This window comes from Ailuropoda melanoleuca, chromosome 10 (assembly GCF_002007445.2).
Source record: "Ailuropoda melanoleuca isolate Jingjing chromosome 10, ASM200744v2, whole genome shotgun sequence".
Taxonomy (NCBI): Eukaryota; Metazoa; Chordata; class Mammalia; order Carnivora; family Ursidae; genus Ailuropoda; species Ailuropoda melanoleuca.
The window spans coordinates 91247629-91254882 of NC_048227.1; the positions used below are offsets into that span (position 1 = coordinate 91247629).

At 36.5% G+C, this 7254-nt stretch overlaps 1 protein-coding gene across 1 annotated transcript in view; it reads left to right on the forward strand.

Moving 5' to 3' along the window:
- Window positions 1–7254, forward strand: part of ADGB (androglobin) — a 162908-nt gene that overhangs the window by 116971 nt on the left and 38683 nt on the right. The gene's annotated exons all lie outside the window — the stretch shown is intronic.

Here is a 7254-nt window from a genome sequence, read left to right on the forward strand (position 1 = left end):
GTTTTTTTTTTTTTTAATAATTGATAATATCTTTTTTTTTTTTAAGATTTATTTATTTATCTGGGGCACCTGTGTGGCTCCGTCTGTTGGGTGTCTGCCTTCAGCTCAGGTCATGATTCCAGATCCCAGGATCCAACCCTGTGCCGGGCTCCCTGCTCAGCGGGGAGCCTGCTTCTCCCTCTGTCCCTCAACCCGCTAGTGCTCTCTCTCTCCCAAATAAATAAATAAAATCTTTAAAAAAAAGTTTTATTTATTTGAGAGAGACAGAGTTTGCATACAGGAAGTGGGGGGCAGGTAGAGGGAAAGAGAGAGAGAGAGAATCTCAAGCAGACTCCCCGCTGAGTGCAGAGCTCTACACAGGTCTCAATGTCACAACCCTGAGATCATGACCTGAGCCGAAATGAAGAGTCAGATGCTTTACTAACTGACCCACCCTGGTGTCCCTAAATAATTGATTATATCTTGTAGTTGACCTTTGCGTAATAATTTGTAGCCAGCATCCTTCCTGAACTCTCATTCCCAATAGTGCTTATGTTGATTATCTTCAGTGTATAAGCAAATTACTAAAAATAACTTTCTACTTGTGTTCTAATATTTGAATGTTTCTTTTCTTTTCTTTTTTTTCATTTTCAGTCTTTTTTAGAATAGATGCACCCAAAGCAGGGCTCTCTTTATTTTTTCTTAGTAAGCCTGTAAACAATGTGTGAGTTGTCATTGTAGCCTAGGGACATTCCCTTCCAGTATGAGTAAGAATTTGGAGGCCCAGAGAATTGAAGACCTCATGATGTAATGGCGTAGGGAAGTGGGAAAGGCACTACATTAGATTAGTAAGGCTGAGCTTGAGTGCAATTGCAAATTAAGCAATTGTTTTGATCCTGTCTTCTTTTCTCCCATTATTTACCGTTCATCCCTGAATATACCCAGGGTTGTTTTCAGGACTCAATTCACATTACTACAGGTGGTTTTTCATTCAAATCTGCCTTCACTCCATTTATATCTTTTCCATCGATATATTAAGACTATCAGAGTAATGTTAAGTTTTGCTAGTCTGAATGCTGCTCTTACTCTTTAAGTTGGCTCTGTTTTCTTCATTCTAATCCAGTGTACACAGATTTCATAGTTTGCTTCATGCAGGGATACCTTAATGCCAAAACTTTAGCAGGCACTTACATACGACTCTCCTATGGTACTTATGGCCTCCAGTTTTTTTCTTTAGATAACTAGTTAACCCCAACGTTCTTCTCCAAATACTTTGATTCAAATTAGTACAGTCAGGGGCACTTGAGTGGCTTAGTCAGTGTGGCAGCTGCCTTGGCTCAAATCATGATCCCAAGGGCTTGAGATGGAGACCCGCGTCAGGCTCCCCCTCAGCGGAGAGCTTGCTTCTCCCTCTGCCTCTGCCCCTCCCCACCGCTCATGCTTGTGCACAAACACACTCTCTCTCCCTCTCTCTCCCTCTGCTTTCTCAAATAAATAAATAAAATCTTCAAATGACTAGGGTCAGACACTGTTTATAGTTTGTCATATAGGTTATCATTATTTCATTTCAAAGTTTACTATTTCCAAGAGAATTACACATAAACATTTAAATAATTTTATGAGTTTACTTAAGGCAAAGAAAGGGACAGAAATGGAGTAGAAGGGTAATTGGAGCAGAATTCAGAAATTAATCTAAAATTACAGCCATTATCCAAGATTATTCTTTTACAAGGTATTTCTGTTTTCACATTTGTATTCCTAGATGGCATTCAATACAATTTTTTTGAATTCCCTTCAAGCCATGTAAAAATCTATCATTTTCCTTCTGATTGCCTTGACTATATACATTAATTAATATAAGAACTGACACCTTTATAATATTGAATTCATACGCAAGTAAAGGCTATTTCTTTCCATTTATTCATGACTTTTTTTTTAAGTTTCACAGAATGGATTTTAAAATTTCTCCATAGATACAGATAGAGTTGTTACTGTGAGTTAGATTATTTCTTTATTAGATTTCAAACAGGATATTATTTTTAAAGGGATGCTATTAATTTGTATTTATGAATTATATAAGCAGACATTGAAATTCCTTTTTCTTTCTAAACATCTTTCAGTGGCTTCTCTTGGAAACGTACTTATTTATGAATTCTTTACGACCTGTATTTCTGGAGCCCCCACCAAAAGTACATACAAAAAAAAATGTGTGTGTGTATGTGGACATAATATTTGTAGGAGAATAGAATATGGCAGACTATGATATTTATTCTGTAAGCAAACATTTTATTGTACTAAAGAAATAAACTCCATTGCAAAGATGTGGAAGGCTGTAAAGTGACCCAGTGGCGAAATCTGAAACATAGGCCTCTTCAGGTTTTGCTGTATCTCATGGGAATTTTAAAGAATGTCAATGTATTTTATTTCATATAATTTTGAAGAATAAAATCTTATACCAGTACTCATGCTGTAGGGTTAACATCAAATTTGAAATTTTCCACAGATTCTACAATCTAAGGAACTGGGTCTTTGAGGAAATACTACAGACTAGGGATAGTAAAATATTTTATTTCATAGGACTGTACAAGGCTCAATTTTGTTGATGATATACCAGAACTAATGCAGTCAGTCTCCTGCTGAGAGTGATTTGTGATAACTTTAATCTTATATTTACACAAAGAATGCTGAGTTGTTTTTTTAAAACCCATGTATATAATTTTCTGAACTTATATATGCATATGTATTAGATAAATGCTTAGATGTTGAACTCTGGGGTCAAGGGTACCTACAGTTTAATTTTGGTATATATTGTCAAATTGTCTTCCACTGCGTTTGTGTATACTTAACTCATTTTATCCTTTATTCTGTTATCACATTCTTGACTTTTGTCAATCTGACTGCTAAAAATGTTAATTTATATTACACTTAGAGTTAGTGAAGTTCAACCATGTATGACTTTATATATCTTATTTATCTTCCTTTTATATTTTCTTTTTGTAAATTTTTCTGTGTGGTATGCCTATTTTTCTATTGGAATTAGCTGGGTTTTTTTTTTTCCTTATTGATTTGTAGATTCTCCTATATTAAGGAAAATTTTCCCTTTTTTCATTTGTGGTTGAATGATGGGCTGAATGAATGACTTAATGTCTGAAGGAAGTAATGAAGGAATTACTTCACAAGGGTAGAGACTTTGTGTAGTTCATTTTAAACTGTTAATCGAAGTATAATTTATATAGAGCAAACAGCACAAATCTAATTTGATGAATTTGGTAAGAGCGTACACTAGTGTGACCCACACCTCTAACAAGATACAGACATTTCTATCACCTACAAAGATCTCTCAAGACCATTTCTATTCAATTCCCCCCTCCCCAAAGAGGCAACCATTGTTCATATTTTCACCACAATAGACTAATTTTGCCTATTCTAGAACTTCATGAAACCACACAAATACTCTTTTGGCACTGGTATCTTTAGCTCAGGATAATGTTTTTAAGATATATTCCTATTGTTGCTACTGCACTTCTTTTTATATTGCAGAGTATTATCCCATTGTATGGATATACTATACTTTATTTATTTATTCTCTTATTGGACATATGAGCTTTTTCCAGTTTTAGGATACGATAACCAAAGCTGCTAGAGATAGACTTATATAAGTTTTATTTTTAAGCTATGTTTTCATTTTTCTTGAATCAATATTCAGATGTTGAATTAATGTGCCATGGCTTGACATATGTATATTTTATCTTTTTTAACTTGGCAAAAAAAAAATTATCAAAGAGACTGTATCATTTTACACTCCCGTCAGCAGAGTATATAAGTTCCGATTCCTCCACATTTTTGCCAACGTTTTTTATTTTTGTCATTCTGATGGATATGTAGTGCTATTTCTTTGTGCTTTAAATTTGCTAACTAATGATATTGACCTTATTGGCCCTATGTGTGCTTATTGGCCCTATGTATAACTCACTGAATGAAGCATCTAGTCATACATTATGGCCATATTTTTAATGGGTTGTCTTTTTTTATATATTCTGGATACACATCTTCATCAAATATTTGTTTTGCAAATACGATCTCTTGTTTTTTCACTTCTTTAGAAATAACTTTTTTAAAAAGATTTTACTTATTTGAGATAGAGTGAGAGCAAGTGAGAGAGAGATTGAGAGCACAAGCTGAGGGGAGGGGCAGAGGAAGAGGGAGAAGCAGGCTCTCCACTGAGCAGGGAGCCCGATTTAGGACTCAGCGCCAGGATGCTGGGATCATGACCTGAGCTGAAGTCGGACACTTAACCGACTGAGCCACCCAGGTGCCCCAGCAAATAACTTTTTAAGAGCTTTTAATTTTGATGAAGTCAGTCATCATTTAGAAAAAATTACTAGTGCAGTTTGTGTATTATCTAAGAAATCTTTCTTTAATCCAAGGTCATGGATATTACATGTCATATTTTATACTACACATTTAATAATCTTAGCATCTATGTTTATGACCCACCTCAAATGTTTGTATATAATGTAAAGTAGAGGATCAATGTTCTGGTTCTTTTTATTCCCATGTGGATATCCAGTTTTTCTGGCACTGTATGTTGGAAAGCCTTTATTTTGCACATTGAATTCCCTTGATACTTTTGTCAAAAATCAATTGGCTATTTTGGAACTCTATTTTGATCAATTGATATTCAATCAATCAATATTCACTCTTAGTCCAACACCACCTTTTCTTTTTTTTTTTTTTTAAGATTTTATGTATTTATTTGACAGAGATAGAGACAGCCAGCGAGAGAGGGAACACAAGCAGGGGGAGTGGGAGAGGAAGAAGCAGGCTTCCAGCGGAGGAGCCTGATATGGGGCTCGATACCAGAACGCCGGGATCACGCCCTGAGCTGAAGGCAGACGCTTAACGACTGAACCACCCAGGCGCCCCCAACACCACTTTTCTTGAAAATTGTAGCTTTAGATTTTGATTGGGATTGTGCTGAACTTGGGGAGAATTGGCATCTTAACAAACTGAGTTTGCTGGTCACATGAACACAGTATATCTCTCAACCTATTTTAGACTTCAATATCTCTCAGCAGTGTTTTATACTTTCTATGTATAGACTTCACACATACTTTCTTAAGTTCATACCTAAATACTTTGTTTTTATAGTAGTGCCGTGTAAGACTAAGCATACATGTACTTTAGATCACTTGATATCGGTATTAATGTCCTAGGGCTACTGTTAACAAATTACCCCAAACTGGGTAGCTTAAACCAACAAATTTATTCTCTTACAGTTCCAGAAGTCAGAGATCCAAAATTAAGGTGGTGTCAAGGCCACACTCCCATCAAAGTTTCTAAAAGAGGATCCTCCCTTACTTCCAGATTTTGGTGGCTCTTGGCATTTCTTGGCTTGTGATGGCACACTTTTGGCAATCTCTGCCTGTCTTCACATAGCCTTCTTTCTGTGTGGCTCTGTGTCATCTCCTTTCATTCTCTTTTAAGGACACCCATCATTAGATTTAGGGCCCACTCTAATCCAGTTTGATCTCATCTTGGGACCCTTACCTTAATCATAGTTGCAAATACCCTTCTGTCAAATAAGGTCACATTCTGGATAGACCTCTCTCTTCTGGGGGATCACTGTTCCACCCACTAAAATATCATACCGGGGACAGTTAGCCTCTGTTCATTTTTTTTTTTTCACTCTCTGCTTCTATTTAGATCGTTTTGGTTGCTTATCTTCAAGTTTACTAATCTTTTCTTCTGATTTGACTATGTGCTTTTAAAGTCCATCCAGGAATGGGGCACCTGGTTGGTTCAGTCAGTTAAGAGTGTGCCTTCGGCTCAGGTCATGATCCCAGGACCCTGGGATTGAGCCTGATATCAGACTCCCTGTTCTTCTCCCTCTCCTTCTGTCTGCTGCTCTGCCTGCTTGTGCTCTCATGCTTTTTCTCTGTCAAATAAATAAATAAAATCTTAAAAAAATAAAGTATATTCAGGAATATGTCATTCCAGATATAGTCCAACCTTGAATTTCATTTTGATTCTCTGTTCCATTTTTCTGTTGATATTCACCATTTATTCTTTGGTTACGTTGATCTTTTCTCTTAAGTCCTCAAACACATTTCTTTTTTTTTTTTAATGATTTTTTTTATTATATTATGTTAATCACCATACAGTACATCCCCGGATTCCGATGTAAAGTTCGATGCTTCATTAGTTACGTATAACACCCAGTGCACCATGCAATACGTGCCCTCCTTACTACCCATCACCAGTCTATCCCATTCCCCCACCCCCTCCCCTCTGAAGTCTTTAGTTTGTTTTTCATAGTCCACAGTCTCTCATGTTTCATTCCCCCTTCTGATTACCCCCCTTTTCTTTATCCCTTTCTTCCCCTACCGATCATCCTAGTTCTTATGTTCCATAGATGAGAGAAATCATATGATAATTGTCTTTCTCTGCTTGACTTATTTCACTTAGCATTATCTCCTCCAGTGCCGTCCATGTTGCAGCAAATGTTGAGAATTCGTTCTTTCTGATAGCTGAGTAATATTCCATTGTATATATGGACCACAGCTTCTTAATCCAGTCATCTGTTGAAGGGCATCTCGGCTCCTTCCATGACTCAAACACATTTCTAATAGCTATTTTAAAGTTTTCATTTGCTTAAGTTTTTTGTTTTGTTTTATTGCTAACCCCAACATCTGTGTCAGCTATGTCATTATTTCTATTGACTTTTTTCTCAAATTATGTTCATATTTTTGGCTTCTTCACATATCAGACTGTGTGCTGCACATAGTACATGCTACATTGCTAAGAGTCAGGATTATGCTCTCTTCATTGAAAGAGTTTTGAATTTTGTTCTAGTAGGAAGTTTATTGACAGCTTAGCTTAATCTTCTCAAGACTTGGTTTTAAGCTTCCTTAATTGGGTCTAGAGCTTCCATTACTCTAGGGTGAGCATTGTACTTCCCTTAAAGAATAGCCTTTCCTGAGTCTCAGTTGATGCCCTGTGTGTTCATTAAATTTCCATACTTTGGCAGAACTTTAGGGTCTTTCAACACTGTACAAACTCCAGAATCCCCATTAAGCTCACAATCTCCCAGGAGTTGTCTGCCAGGCACCATTAGGTGATTGAACAAATAAAGTTTAGAATTCAGTTAAGGACCCAAGTGGACCCCTATGCATATTTCTGGGCTCAATATCTGTCCCTGGCACCCTGCCTCACAAATTTTAGTTGTCTCAGGAGTCTCAAACTATAGTCTTGCTTCTTTTTTTTTTTTTTAAA